The sequence below is a fragment of the Mya arenaria genome, chromosome 9 (genome assembly GCF_026914265.1).
Source record: "Mya arenaria isolate MELC-2E11 chromosome 9, ASM2691426v1".
Taxonomy (NCBI): Eukaryota; Metazoa; Mollusca; class Bivalvia; order Myida; family Myidae; genus Mya; species Mya arenaria.
In genome coordinates, this window is record NC_069130.1 from 48,709,020 (window position 1) to 48,723,099 (window position 14,080).

The following is a 14,080-nucleotide window of genomic DNA, read 5'->3' on the forward strand; positions in this document are numbered from 1 at the left end:
TATTATTGGCATTAAATGCAAAGAAGAGTTATCAAACTTGGTTAATTAAGTAGGTTGGATGGTTGAGTAACATTTTATAAAGTCTCAATGCATTACCTCAAGTAGTTGCTGAGATATTAACCTATGTGTGCTTGCACGCAAAACCTTAACCAAGGGGTGACGCCGACGCCGACGCTTGGGTGAGTAGTATAGCTCTCCTTATTCTTATATAGTCGAGCTAAAAATGACATAGAGCCAAACTGAAATGCTTCAACTTGTCAACAAAGAAAACAGAACTGTTCAATTTTACAAAAGAAATTTAGTGATCATGTGTTTATAGACAGTCTAAACAGCACTATTTGCCAAATTGTTTGCTTCCGGGACAAATTGCGCAACAAAGAAAATGGCAAAAAAACACCAAAACTGAAAGATTCATGACAACTGCTAGTGTTTTCATGTATGAGGTGGTTACATGATGTAGAAAATACAGAGATAGCATTATTATGCCCTTTTTAATTTTTTTTTTTACTTTAAGTATCTGTTTTGAAGGCTAGATTTGGCATTAAATTCAGAGTACAGCACTTCACCATTGTCTATAAGATGCTTATTTACACCTGAAATGCTATAAATCTCACTCTTTGGAATAATTTACACACAAACAAGTACTACAGAGTTGACTAACATCTTCATTCTTCTGAAATATTGGATTCAGAGCTGCATCTCCAGGATTCAGATTGCAGGACTACCGCCGGGGGAAAAAGCTGCAGCTAACTGGAGCATATTGGCACATCATGATCTGCAAGCAAGACACAAAAGCAATGTTTTACACTAATAAAACTGTCTGCAACTACTGTTGAAGTTTGAAAAAGGCCTGTAAACACTAATTTGAGGCATACACAACCTCTTATGTAGTCATAAATGTGATAAATATGCAGAAATGTTCATGAATTCAAAGATTTTCAGGACAAATTTTATGAAATAATGAAATATATAGTCTTTTGGACATTTTGCAATCAGTATTTAACAATTCAAAGGTTAATCTCATCTTACTGAGTACCCAGACGCATTTTGAAAGCATTAAATCTAGACATGCTTAGAATTTCTTCTTACTTGGAGACGGTATTCCTTTCTTGGAAATCCTTGCCGAGAGCCGGTATGGAAAACCACACTAGACCACATTTTGACCAGCACTGGTTCTTGTCCTTGAAAAATCCTCTGTGGCTACAGCAACCAGGCTGGCTATTGAAATAAGCAATGAATTACGGTTTTTAGGACATTTATAATGTATTAAGGTTGTTTTTTTAATGCATGAAGGGAAAAGGCTCGAATCTTTATGAAAGCTGCTCACTTTTTATTTCTTTTGCCTTGAGTAATGTCAAGTGTTTCAATGTATATATATAAACTGAATAAATGAATGAATTTATGAATATATATGAATGATTGATAGAATGAATTAATGAAAGGTGGCATTATTTCTTTAAAATAGGGATCTCATTGTGTTGCTGTGATTGTTGAAGTAGATGTTTTCCTGTCCATAAGCTGAAAATCATATGCACACTAAATAAAACATCATTCTGCATCATATGCGTAGTAAGTTTTGTTTAATTGCTTATAGAATTTGCAATTAATGTAATGTTTGCTTAAAAGAGCTAACAAAATCTGGCAGTAGTTAAAAATGTAAAGTGATAATTGGAAATATTGTCCTGGAGTTTTTACCATATGATGAATAAATATCAGGTATAATAATTTTAATTATCTCAATGTGTGCACACAAAATTCTGTTAGCAATCAAAAATGCAAACGAGACAAGTTTTTTACCTGTTATTGAACAAGCTGTTATGTTGGCAGGACTGTCCTCCTCAGCAATGTAAAGAACAGCAATGACTGGCTGAAACTCTGTAAACTGGCGATTTAAACATTATGCCCAATTAAAACTGTCCCATTCTAAACAATCCATCAACAAAATATATAAATGAGCTGCGCCATGTGGAAATATGTATTGGGAAGTTGACATCATTCCATGTAATGATGTCATAAAGATGAGTAGAAGACATTACTTACTATGCAGTAAAAGTTCTTACTTTAACAGTAAAGATATCTTTTTTTTGAGAAAATTAATTAAAGTTAGCTCTTTTATGTCATGTTTTTAAAGTAAGTCTTATACACATCTATGTTACATGCATAAATAATAAACAGGAATTTTCTTTTCATAAAGTCTGCAATTAACATTAAAAAAATGAGGAGTTGTGTACACACTAATTCCTCCTTATGTACTGTGTAACTCAAGAAAAACAATCCATAATTCTCGTAAATTTCTAGAATTTCCTTACTTTTCTCGCTGTACAAAAATGAATGAGGAGTTGCAAACAAGCCGGGCCATAAAACTTTTGCTTAAAACTGTACCGCAACAGCAATATAAAGACAGTGATACTCATTGATGGAATAGGCACCTTGTTACTTATCCCTTTACCCCTTTAATTAATTTATTATTTAAAAAATGACGAAAGGAAAGCTTTAACGCAGAAGTCTGGCCGGGTATACGAGCCTGGAAATAAATACGCAAAAGCTCACCATGCTGCTAAGGAGTCTTATATAATTCCCGGCCCCAGTTCAGCTGGTGATGTTGATTCCACACGGCTGAAAAACCGGCCCGGTGCACCCAAGCTCCACCATCGGCAGTATCTGCAAGAGGAGGGTGTAAATCTGGGAAAACGCATTTATAATCAATTTGCGAAAGTTCTCCGTCATAAGTAGTGAACATGTATGTGGCTTATAGAACATCTGAAATTAAGTTTAATGAAGGAGACAAAGTTTGGTTTGGGATCTAATCCTGGATTTTGATGCTGTAATTGTAAGTTTTGTTCAAATGAAGTATAAACTTAAAGCGAGTACAGAGATATCTTGAAGTCGAGATTTATCGCTTACCTGAAGTTCGTAGGACTACAATTGAGAGCTTTGCTGTAAATTGCAGGAACTGTCCCCATGAGCCTTTTGTCTGTTAGGGGAATGGTGGCTTAGGTGATTGCTGGTACCACTCTGCATTTCTTATCCACACACAACACAGTGTATCTGAAAATGACAGAGAATGGCCATGCACTTATGAAAGCTATGCTAGAAATACGCTGTTATGAGTGTATCAGATGACATTTCCACACAGAAATTGTGAGGCCTCCAATACAGCAGTACTGACATCAATGACGAAAACATATATCTGTCATGGAGCAATGCTGGTTCTGTGGTGTCAAAACCACTGCAACTGGGCAATTCACTAGAAACATCTTTTCAGAAAAAAAGAACCAACCAATACTGGGTAGCCTTTGTCACCCAGTGAACACCCAGAGCATCTAGTTACTTTGAGCATCTATTTACTTAGAAGTAGCCTCATTAAGATCTAAAATTAATAAAAAAATGTATCCGAAAGCTTTCAAATACTGAACGAAGTGAAACTTTGAGGCAGGCTGCGAGCAAATATTTTCAAGGGCAGAAATCTCGCAGAAGTTTGAAAAAGATTTATGCAAAGCTCTTGCTTGATAATTTTGGCCCAATTTCAAATTGTTACTCAGTAACACGGCGGCGTAAATTTAATCAAACCTCAATATAGTTATAGTTAAGAAATAGCTTTAAACTCTCTCAGTATATTCGTTTTGAAGCATCACTGTCTGTTATAGTCAGTATATTTGTTTTAAAGAAGCACTGTCTGTTATAGTCAGTATATTCGTTTTAAAGCAGCACTGTCTGTTATAATCAGTATATTTGTTTTAGAGCAGCACTGTCTGTTATAGTCAGTATATTCGTTATAGAGCAGCACCGTCTGTTATAGTAAGTATATTCGTTTTAAAGCAGCACTGTCTGTTATAGTCAGTATATTCGTTATAGAGCAGCACTGTGTGTTATAATCAGTATATTCGTTTTAAAGCAGCACTGTCTGTTATAGTCAGTATATTCGTTATAGAGCAGCACTGTGTGTTATAATCAGTATATTTGTTTTAGGGCAGCACTGTATGTTATAGTCAGTAAATTCGTTATAGAGCAGCACTGTCTGTTATAATCAGTATATTCGTTTAAAAGCAGCACTGTCTGTTATAGTCAGTATATTCGTTTTAGAGCAGCACTGCCTGTTATAGTCAGTATATTTGTTTTAGGGCAGCACTGTCTGTTATAGTCAGTATATTCGTTTTAGAGCAGCACTGTCTGTTATAGTCAGTATATTTGTTTTAGGGCAGCACTGTCTGTTATAGTCAGTATATTTGTTTTAGGGCAGCACTGTCTGTTATAGTCAGTATATTTGTTTTAGGGCAGCACTGTCTGTTATAGTCAGTATATTTGTTTTAGAGCAGCACTGTCTGTTATAGTCAGTATATTTGTTTTAGGGCAGCACTGTCTGTTATAGTCAGTATATTTGTTGTAGGGCAGCACTGTCTGTTATGGTCAGTATATTTGTTTTAGGGCAGCACTGTCTGTTATAGTCAGTATATTCGTTTTAGAGCAGCATTGTCTGTTTTGGTCAGTAGTAGTAGTAAAATAGTAAAAATCTTCTTCTTCTTATATTATTCTTATTATTATTATTCTTATTATTATTCTTCTTATTATTCTTCTTATTATTATTATTATTATTATTATTATTATTCTTATTCTTCTTCTTCTTCTTCTTCTTCTTCTTCTTCTTCTTCTTCTTCTTATTATTATTATTATTATTATTATTATTATTATTATTATTATTATTTTATTATTATTATTAATGTACAGATAAACATACAAATGGCCCTCAAGTTTCCAAACAATCATAATAAGTTATCAATTGAATATAATTAATGCATAAATCATTAAGTTTGTATACGATTATATGAAATATGTATGAAATTCAGTATAACTGACCAGAGGAAGTCAACAATATTTTAATGGCGTAAATACAAGTCATTGCCCGCGGTTATTTTAAACTGACTCCAATCACTCGAATACACTATTTGTTGTTGAACTTTCTTGACCATTTTACTGTTGGCCTGTCAAACTTTGTGTATTGATGGATAGGTTTGATCTTGAATTTTGAATTCTTGTCTAATTTTAATTGAAAACTTTTATTCTGCACTGAACATTTTATTGAGCCGGAAGACTTTTTTTTAAAAAACTTCAGTCGCCTTTTTGGAAATTTTCTCAGCAGATTTCGAACTGGACGTGAACGATGACACAACAAAATCCTTATTAAATTTTTAGAACTCTCTTTTGTGAATTGGAATTACGGACCTTTCTTGAAAAAACAAACGCACAAAAATGTTGGGAATTTTAAGAGTTGGAGTGTTAGTTTTTGTGACTTTGGGGGCATTTTCATTCCACGCGTAATCGGAAGTGTTTGGATGCAAGATCCCCCGTCTCGCTCAGCGGCTTGGTACTACCAGATTAAAGCGCCTATAAACTATGATTTTCGGAATCTGAACTGCGGCGGAAGTCCGGTAATTCTTTTTTACGCTACCACCACGAAAAAACAACAAGAACAAAAGTTGTTCAACAACAGCAGCAGCAGCAGCAGCAGCAGCAGCAGCAACAACAACAACAACAACAACAACAACTTCATCAATAGCAACTACAACAACATCAACAACAACAACTACTACAACATCAACAACAACACCACATCAACAACTAGTATCACTACATTGTTTGTTACTACTGCTGCTGCAGTTGATGCTGCTGGCGCTACACTACAACCACTGTCTATGCTACTACTACTACTACTACTACTACTACTACCACTACTTCTACTATCACTACTACTACTACTACTACTACTACTACCACTACTTCAACTATCACTGCTGCTACTACTACTACCACTACTTCTACTATCACTGCTGCTACTACTACTACCACTACTTCTACTATCACTGCTGCTACTACTACTACCACTACTTCTACTATCACTGCTGCTACTACTACTACCACTACTTCTACTATCACTGCTGCTACTACTACTACCACTACTTCTACTATCACTGCTTCAACTATCACTGCTGCTACTACTACTACCACTACTTCTACTATCACTACTGCTACTACTACTACCACTACTTCAACTATCACTGCTGCTACTACTACTACCACTACTTCTACTATCACTGCTGCTACTACTACTACCACTACTTCTACTATCACTGCTGCTACTACTACTACCACTACTTCTACTATCACTGCTGCTACTACTACTACCACTACTTCAACTATCACTGCTGCTACTACTACTACCACTACTTCAACTATCACTGCTGCTACTACTACTACCACTACTTCTACTATCACTACTACTACTACTACTACTACCACTACTTCTACTATCACTGCTACTACTACTACCACTACTTCTACTATCACTGCTGCTACTACTACTACCACTATTTCTACTATCACTGCTGCTACTACTACTACCACTACTTCTACTATCACTGCTGCTACTACTACTACCACTACTTCTACTATCACTGCTGCTACTACTACTACCACTACTTCAACTATCACTACTACTACTACTACTACTACTACTACTACTTCTACGAGCTTGTATATAAACATGCATGAAACAATGTTATTTTATCCAAGATAATTGATGTACATGAATGAATAATAATATGCATATCGCTTGAGTTCTGAAACATTCCAACACTGGCAGCCTGCACTGATCCTAGCTTTATTGCCATCAGTACTTTGATTATAGTTCCCAATCTGATCATTTTTTCCAAAGCTCTTCTGGCCCCAATTTCTAGATATTTCTTAAGTCTCTTGTAACAGGATTAAGTTAAGCTCACTATCTTTTCTCTGATGATCACTATTAACAAGTTTTCAATTATCAAAATCAAATTAAAGTATATATTTCGGCCTTTTGAGAAAAACTTCTAAAGCCTGTTAATCTTAAGAAGTTTAGAGAAATTGGGGCCTGGATGTTCATTTTTTTTCAATGAAATTTGGAGTAGCAATGTATTTTGGTATTTCACAACAGGTAATGTGAGAATTTTCGGATTTTCAGCGAATGCGTCGACTTTGTTAATATTCGAGACAATTAAAAGAAAAATTGCTATAACACTAGAAATGAAAAAAAAAAATGTGTTGTTAATTTAAGCCTTTTTTTATTTCTGCCCGCTTTAGTTTTCTATTTGTCATTGTTTGACTGTTCAAAATTTATGCTGTATTTACAATTCTACGAATTCCAAAAACACTGAATTAAACCCAAGACGGTTTATACCATTGAAGCAAGATAGGTTTAGACACATTTCGGCTAAAATTGACGACATTTTGGGGTTTTCTGCATACACACACATCTTTATTTACTATTTTCATTAGAAATTTAGAAAATTTTATGGGTGTAAAGAATACCAAGTTATATTTTTGTTTGTACAAGGAAGTACTTAGAAATCCTTCCTTCGATTGCCTTTGTAGTGCAGCTTTATTTCGTGCTTACACCGCATATAGTTCTTATTTGGTGGTGGTGATGATGATGATGATGATGATGATGTTGATGATGATGATGATGATGATGATGATGATGATGATGATGTTGTTGGTGGTGGTTGTGGTGGTGGTGGTGGTGGTGTTGCTGCTGCTGGTGCTGGTGCTGCTGATGATGATCACTTAAATTTCTGCTGATTGTGTGGACTTTCAGTAGGAGCCGAGGATAGTAGGAGTAAAACTAAATGTATCATGCATGAAGCTCCCATAAATGACCCAGTATTGTCTTTATACGGCCGATACGTAATCTAGTGGTAACTAGTGGACTTTCAACCCAGAGTTCACAGGTTAGATCCCCGCTTCACTACTATATTACTAATCGAACCGTTCTAGGGGGCGGGGCCACCGTTTGCCGGTGATATGATATTACCCGATCATTGCTGATAAGGTTTATTGAAATATTGATATATTTCGGTCAATATTGACTTTTTTTCTTGAAAAACAATACCCAGTCAAAAAATAACCGTAAGTGTTTATTTGCCGATTTGATTGATACTGGTTTTGGGTGCCAATGTATGAGTGAGTCCATTTTAAACGATGTGATATATTTTAGAGTTATTGAATGAATACATAAATACAGAAACGGCTCCATATCATTCATGCCATTTGTTCTCAAGGTGGTGATCAGCCCAGACGGATCTCGGAACTGTGGACTGTGCGGTGACCCATATAACAGCATCATTCCGCGTGATAACGAGGTGGGAGGAAAGTACGCCAATCCCCGGATACGGACGCGGTTCTAAGAGTCGGGCCAAGAGGTCGACATCAGTATCTGGAACAACCTTCCTGGTAAGCCTCTAGGGCGTTTTAGTTGATACCAAACCAGTTTCAGTTTTGGTGTCAATGGTTTCAGCAGTTTCGAACTCAGTTTTGATAGTTTGGCTTGAAGTAACAAATGCATGGTTTTATGTACAGTATAAACAACATGGCGGAGCTACTGCATGTAGCCATTATTTTTATTTATAAATATAACCTTTATCATTTAGCTCATCTGCCCTGGTTTTGGTTTTATTTGAAACTGTAACAACAAATGCACAGTTCGTGAAACCGAAATAAAACCGAAACCAGTTTATAACCAGCAAAAAAAGCCCTTAAGATTTTCTTTGTCCTAGTTTCCGTGTGTACGCGGAAGGGAATTTCTAAATAAGAAAATCCTAGCTGACATAATTGAGGTTGGCCGCACCCCAATTCGAAACACCTCGGTCAGTTTCCATCGAAAATAACCTCGGATGATGTTTGCTTGTACAAAAATAGTATTTCGTATTTTTTAGTGTCTAAACTATTATTAGGTTTGAATTGAGTGGTAGTGAAGTGTTTTATTGCATAATAATTAAGATTCCCAAGAGAGAAGCCATAAGTTCAACTGTTAAATGGAAGTTACTACGCGATCTACTTGCAGCGTAGTTAAATGTAAAGATTTTTGGACATCCCTCATATACACCGATGTTGTTTTCGACTGAAAATGTCCGAGGTGTTCCGATTGGCCTCTTCCTTCCCAACACTCATTTATATGCAGTCAAACTTTGGCTTGAATTCCTCTCTGGCTCGAACTGGATGCTAATTTCTAATTTCTTCCATTTCTTAAAACTGAAGGTAAGAATTCTCGCTTGGCTCGATATTCTTGAGGCTCGTGGGATTTTCACCGGTCCTTTAGATTCGAGCCAACGGGGTTCGACTGTTTGTTGTATCCATTGCGGTTTCTATGGAGAATTCCGCGCACACGGGGATAGTACGCTCATACGCACAAAGAATTTGGACAAAAATAGTATTCGGTACGAAAATAAGTTTTGGGAGATTTCTCAAAATGTTGCTTGAATCAAGTACTTTGAATGCATATATGCTAATTTGTGAAAACCGGAAATAAATTCGTGACTTACACAAACAACTTTGCTTCTAGCATACTGGTGTATAAACTCAAAGGCTGCACGTGCGTTCTAAACATGCATATCATTTATAACTTCGTTTACAGGAAGTCCCGGTTTCTACGAGTTCCGGTTATGCGCAGAGCAGAGAGAATCTCAGGCATGCTTTGGCCGCTACCTGCTCACAATCGTGGGTCATGAGGGCGACGCCGATAGCACCAGCGTCAATGTTCCAACCACCCAGGGACTCAACGTGTTCCATGTACAACTTCCGGTTGGTGTCACGTGTGATTATTGCACGCTGCAGTGGCGCTTTAGGCAAGGTATATTTCTCCCAAAACGCAAGCACAATGTTTGGTCGTGTGACGTATTCTTCATCCTTTTATCTATGGAAAATGTTATAAGAAATCATTTATTTCAAAATTAGCAGAAATTTTCCGCCTATTCGCAACATGTAGACTGATGTTCATTAAACTTTATTGAGATAATCCATCGATCATTATTACAAAAAAAATGCTACTAGATAAGTTCCATTTTTTCAAGTTTCAAAATGTTAAGATTGAATATTTTGAATATTAGTAAAGTTTTCATGGGGAGCTTTTTTGAATAGTCATTTTGTTATTTCGGAAGCAAATAAATCAAATTGCTATATAATCTCAGTAAAAATTGTTTTAATTAAAACTTAAAGCTGCACTCTTACAGATTGAACGTTTTGACATCTTTTTAGCTCACCTGTCACGTAGTGACAAGGTGAGCTTTTGTGATCACTCTTCGTCCGTCGTCCGTCCGTCCGTCCGTCCGTCCGTCCGTCCGTTCACAATTGCTTGTGAACACAATAGAGGTCACAATTTTGACCTAATCTTTATGAAACTTGGTCAGACTGATCATCTCTATAAAATCTAGGTCAAGTTCGATATTGGGTCATCTGGGGTCAAAAACTAGGTCACTAGGTCAATTAGTAGAAAAACCTTGTGAACACAATAGAGGTCACAATTTTAGCCTAATCTCAATGCAACTTGGTCAGAATGGTCATCTCTATAAAATCTAGGTCAAGTTCGATATTGGGTCATCCGCGGTCAATAATTAGGTCACTAGGTCAATTAGTAGAAAAACCTTGTGAACACAATAGAGGTCACAATTTTAGCCTAATCTCAATGCAACTTGGTCAGAATGATCATCTCTATAAAATTTAGGTCAAGTTCGATATTGGGTCATCCGCGGTCAACAACTAGGTCACTAGGTCAATTAGTACAAAAACCTTGTGAACACAATAGAGGTCACAATTTTAGCCTAATCTCAATGCAACTTGGTCAGAATGATCATCTCTATAAAATCTAGGTCAAGTTCGATATTGGGTCATCCGCGGTCAATAACTAGGTCACTAGGTCAATTAGTACAAAAACCTTGTGAACACAATAGAGGTCACAATTTTAGGCTAATCTTAATGCAACTTGGTCAGAATAATCATCTCTATAAAATCTGGGTCAAGTTCGATATTGGGTCATACGCAGTCAATAACTAGGTCACTAGGTCAATTAGTACAAAAACCTTGTGAACAAAATAGAGGTCACAATTTTAGCCTTATCTTAATGAAACTTGGTCAGAATGATCATCTTAACATAAGCTAGGTCAAGTTCCATATTGGGTCAACCCAGGTCAAAAACTAGGTCACTAGGTCAATTAGTAGAAAAACCTTGTGAACTCAATAGAGGTCACAATTTTAGCCTAATCTCAATGCAACTTGGTCAGAATGATCATCTCTATAAAATGTAGGTCAAGTTCGATATTGGGTCATCCGCGGTCAACAACTAGGTCACTAGGTCAATTAGTACAAAAACCTTGTGAACACAATAGAGGTCACAATTTTAGCCTAATCTCAATGCAACTTGGTCAGAATAATCATCTCTATAAAATCTAGGTCAAGTTCCATATTGGGTCATCCGCAGTCAATAACTAGGTCACTAGGTTAATTATTAGAAAAACCTTGTGAACACAACAGAGGTCACAATTTTGACCTAATCTTTATGAAACTTGGTCAGACTGATCATCTCTATGAAATCTAGGTCAAGTTCGATATTGGGTCATCTGGGGTCAAAAACTAGGTCAGTAGGTCAATTAGTAGAAATACCTTGTGAACACATTAGAGGTCACAATTTTAGCCTAATCTCAATGCAACTTGGTCAGAATGATCATCTCTATAAAATCTAGGTCAAGTTCGATATTGGGTCATCCGCGGTCAATAACTAGGTCACTAGGTCAATTAGTAGAAAAACCTTGTGAACACAATAGAGGTCACAATTTTAGCCTAATCTCAATGCAAATTGGTCAGAATGATCATCGCTGTAAAATGTAGGTCAAGTTTGATATTGGGTCATTCACGGTCAATAACTAGGTCACTAGGTCAATTAGTACAAAAACCTTGTGAACACAATAGAGGTCACAATTTTAGCCTAATCTCAATGCAACTTGGTCAGAATGATCATCTCTATAAAATCTAGGTCAAGTTCGATATTGGGTCATCCGCGGTCAATAACTAGGTCACTAGGTCAATTAGTACAAAAACCTTGTGAACACAATAGAGGTCACAATTTTAGGCTAATCTTAATGCAACTTGGTCAGAATGATCATCTCTATAAAATCTGGGTCAAGTTCGATATTGGGTCATACGCAGTCAATAACTAGGTCACTAGGTCAATTATTAGAAAAACCTTGTGAACAAAATAGAGGTCACAATTAATAGGTCAGAATGTTCACTTTATTTAGCAAAGCTACAGGTGAGCGATACAGGGCCATCATGGCCCTCTTGTTTATTTCTTTGTCTTGGAACGAGCCAATTTATTCGAAAATGCATTGAAACCAGTGATATAAGACTGCTGACAAAAATTCAGATGGCAGATTTTCATATTTACGTTCAAAAATTGATGTTTTATGCATTTTTCTTAGACCGTTTGAAATATTAAAATATGCGATATGATCTTTTGTCAGCAGTCATATATCACTAGGTTGCAGATATTTACACACAAATTGGCTCATTCCAAGACAAAAAATAAAATGTTATAAAACGGTAAATCTGTGAGAGTACAGCTTTAAATATAACATATTTAATCATTATAGTATCGTCATGGTGTATCAAAAATGTAATCCATTCAAAGATAATATAAGCTCATCAAAATAAATAAACCATAGAAATAATTTCTATGTTAAAGCTGCACTCTCACAGATATACCGTTTTTTGTCTTGGAAAGATCAAATTTTCACGTAATAATCTGCAAACCACCGATAAAAGACTGCTGACAAAAGATCAGATCGCAGAGTTTCATATTTCAGTTCGAAAATTAATGTTTCATGGCTTAAAGCGTTTCTAACTGTTTAAGAAAAATGCATAAACCATCCATTTTTGAATTATATAAATATAAAATTCTGCGATCTAATGTTTTGTCAAAAAGATGTCAAAACGTATAATCTGTGAGAGTGCAGCATTGATATCTAAAATGCAATAACACATCTTTAAACCCTTATGACGGATGGCTTACGTAATGCTCCATTTTTAGAGAACAGTGCAGAAGGCTGTGATGACAGCGACTGGTGTGGTGTCGGCCGCGGCCCACAGGTCGAGTTCTACAACTGTGCCGACGTCATGATTGGCGCCGTCGGCACACCGAAACCCGACAGCATCCAGGACCCGACGTACTCCGACGCCGACTATGGTAGCGCTTACGACCTAGCGACGACGAGGAATGACATCAATGGTAGGTAGCTTATGATATACAGTCGAACCCCGTTGGCTCGTATCCCGTTGGCTCGACCTAGCTGAGCTCGAAATTCTCGTTGGCTCGAACTCTATGTAAATGACTGATTCATTCACACTGAAGGTAAACACTCCCGCTTGGCTCGAATTTCCCGAGGCTCGAAGTTATTTCGCTGGTCCCTGGGAGTTCGATTGTAAATGGCTTTGAAACATGAGTGTGTTTTGCTATCACAATCATAGGCTGTTCACAGAATTTTAAATATATATATGTTAAGATAACACGTCGATGGTTCAGTCATTTTTGTTAATTGAGTTTAAACTATCATATAATCAAAACAAAACTTTTCTAAGACTTCCATATAATTATGTGACCAATCATGGAGAGCGGAGTTCTAACGTTGTAAAAACTTGTGGCCCAACCCCTGTGCATATATAATGCATTATTAATTCGTGTTCGAAAAGCATGTAGTGAAGTACATGTGCATGGTTATAAATAATAAGCTGGAAAATTGTTTTGTATAGATTTTATTGCCTTTGGATTTGCATGTAAATTCTTATGTACAAAGTATAATTATGCAAAGCTTTATTTATATATGCACTGGAAGTTGCTTTCAGATCAGGGCTATTTGCTCATGGTGTTTATGGGTCTTTTCCGAAATTGTAATAAGAAGTGAAATAAATCATGTAAATATGTAAGTTATGAATTTAGTCCTAAATCCTGACCGTATAAATCAAGGTTGCGATATGAAAGTAAAAAAAAGTAAAAAAGTCCCTAGGTAATCTTCATATGGCCTTAAATAACACTTGTGGCTCGAGTTACCCGACCCTACTTGCGTTTTTATAGTGTGTTTTAATATGTAGTTTTAAAACAGTAATGCACCAGTCAATTGTAACCACGGCCCCCCAGGTCCGGGGAATAGCGGGGACTTTGACTTTCGGTCCAGCCAACCCCGGGTAAAATCTCCGCCCTGCGGGGACAAACTGATGGTCAAATCCCCGC

General features: G+C 36.5%; 1 long non-coding RNA gene across 1 annotated transcript; it reads right to left on the minus strand.

Moving 5' to 3' along the window:
• Positions 1 to 1,089: 1,089 nt before the first annotated feature.
• Positions 1,090 to 2,615, minus strand: LOC128245467 (uncharacterized). Its single transcript, XR_008263153.1, has 3 exons — positions 2,551 to 2,615; positions 1,798 to 1,875; positions 1,090 to 1,218 (listed from the first exon to the last, which is right to left on the minus strand). It is a non-coding gene; the product is annotated as an uncharacterized LOC128245467 (long non-coding RNA).
• Positions 2,616 to 14,080: the final 11,465 nt, after the last annotated feature.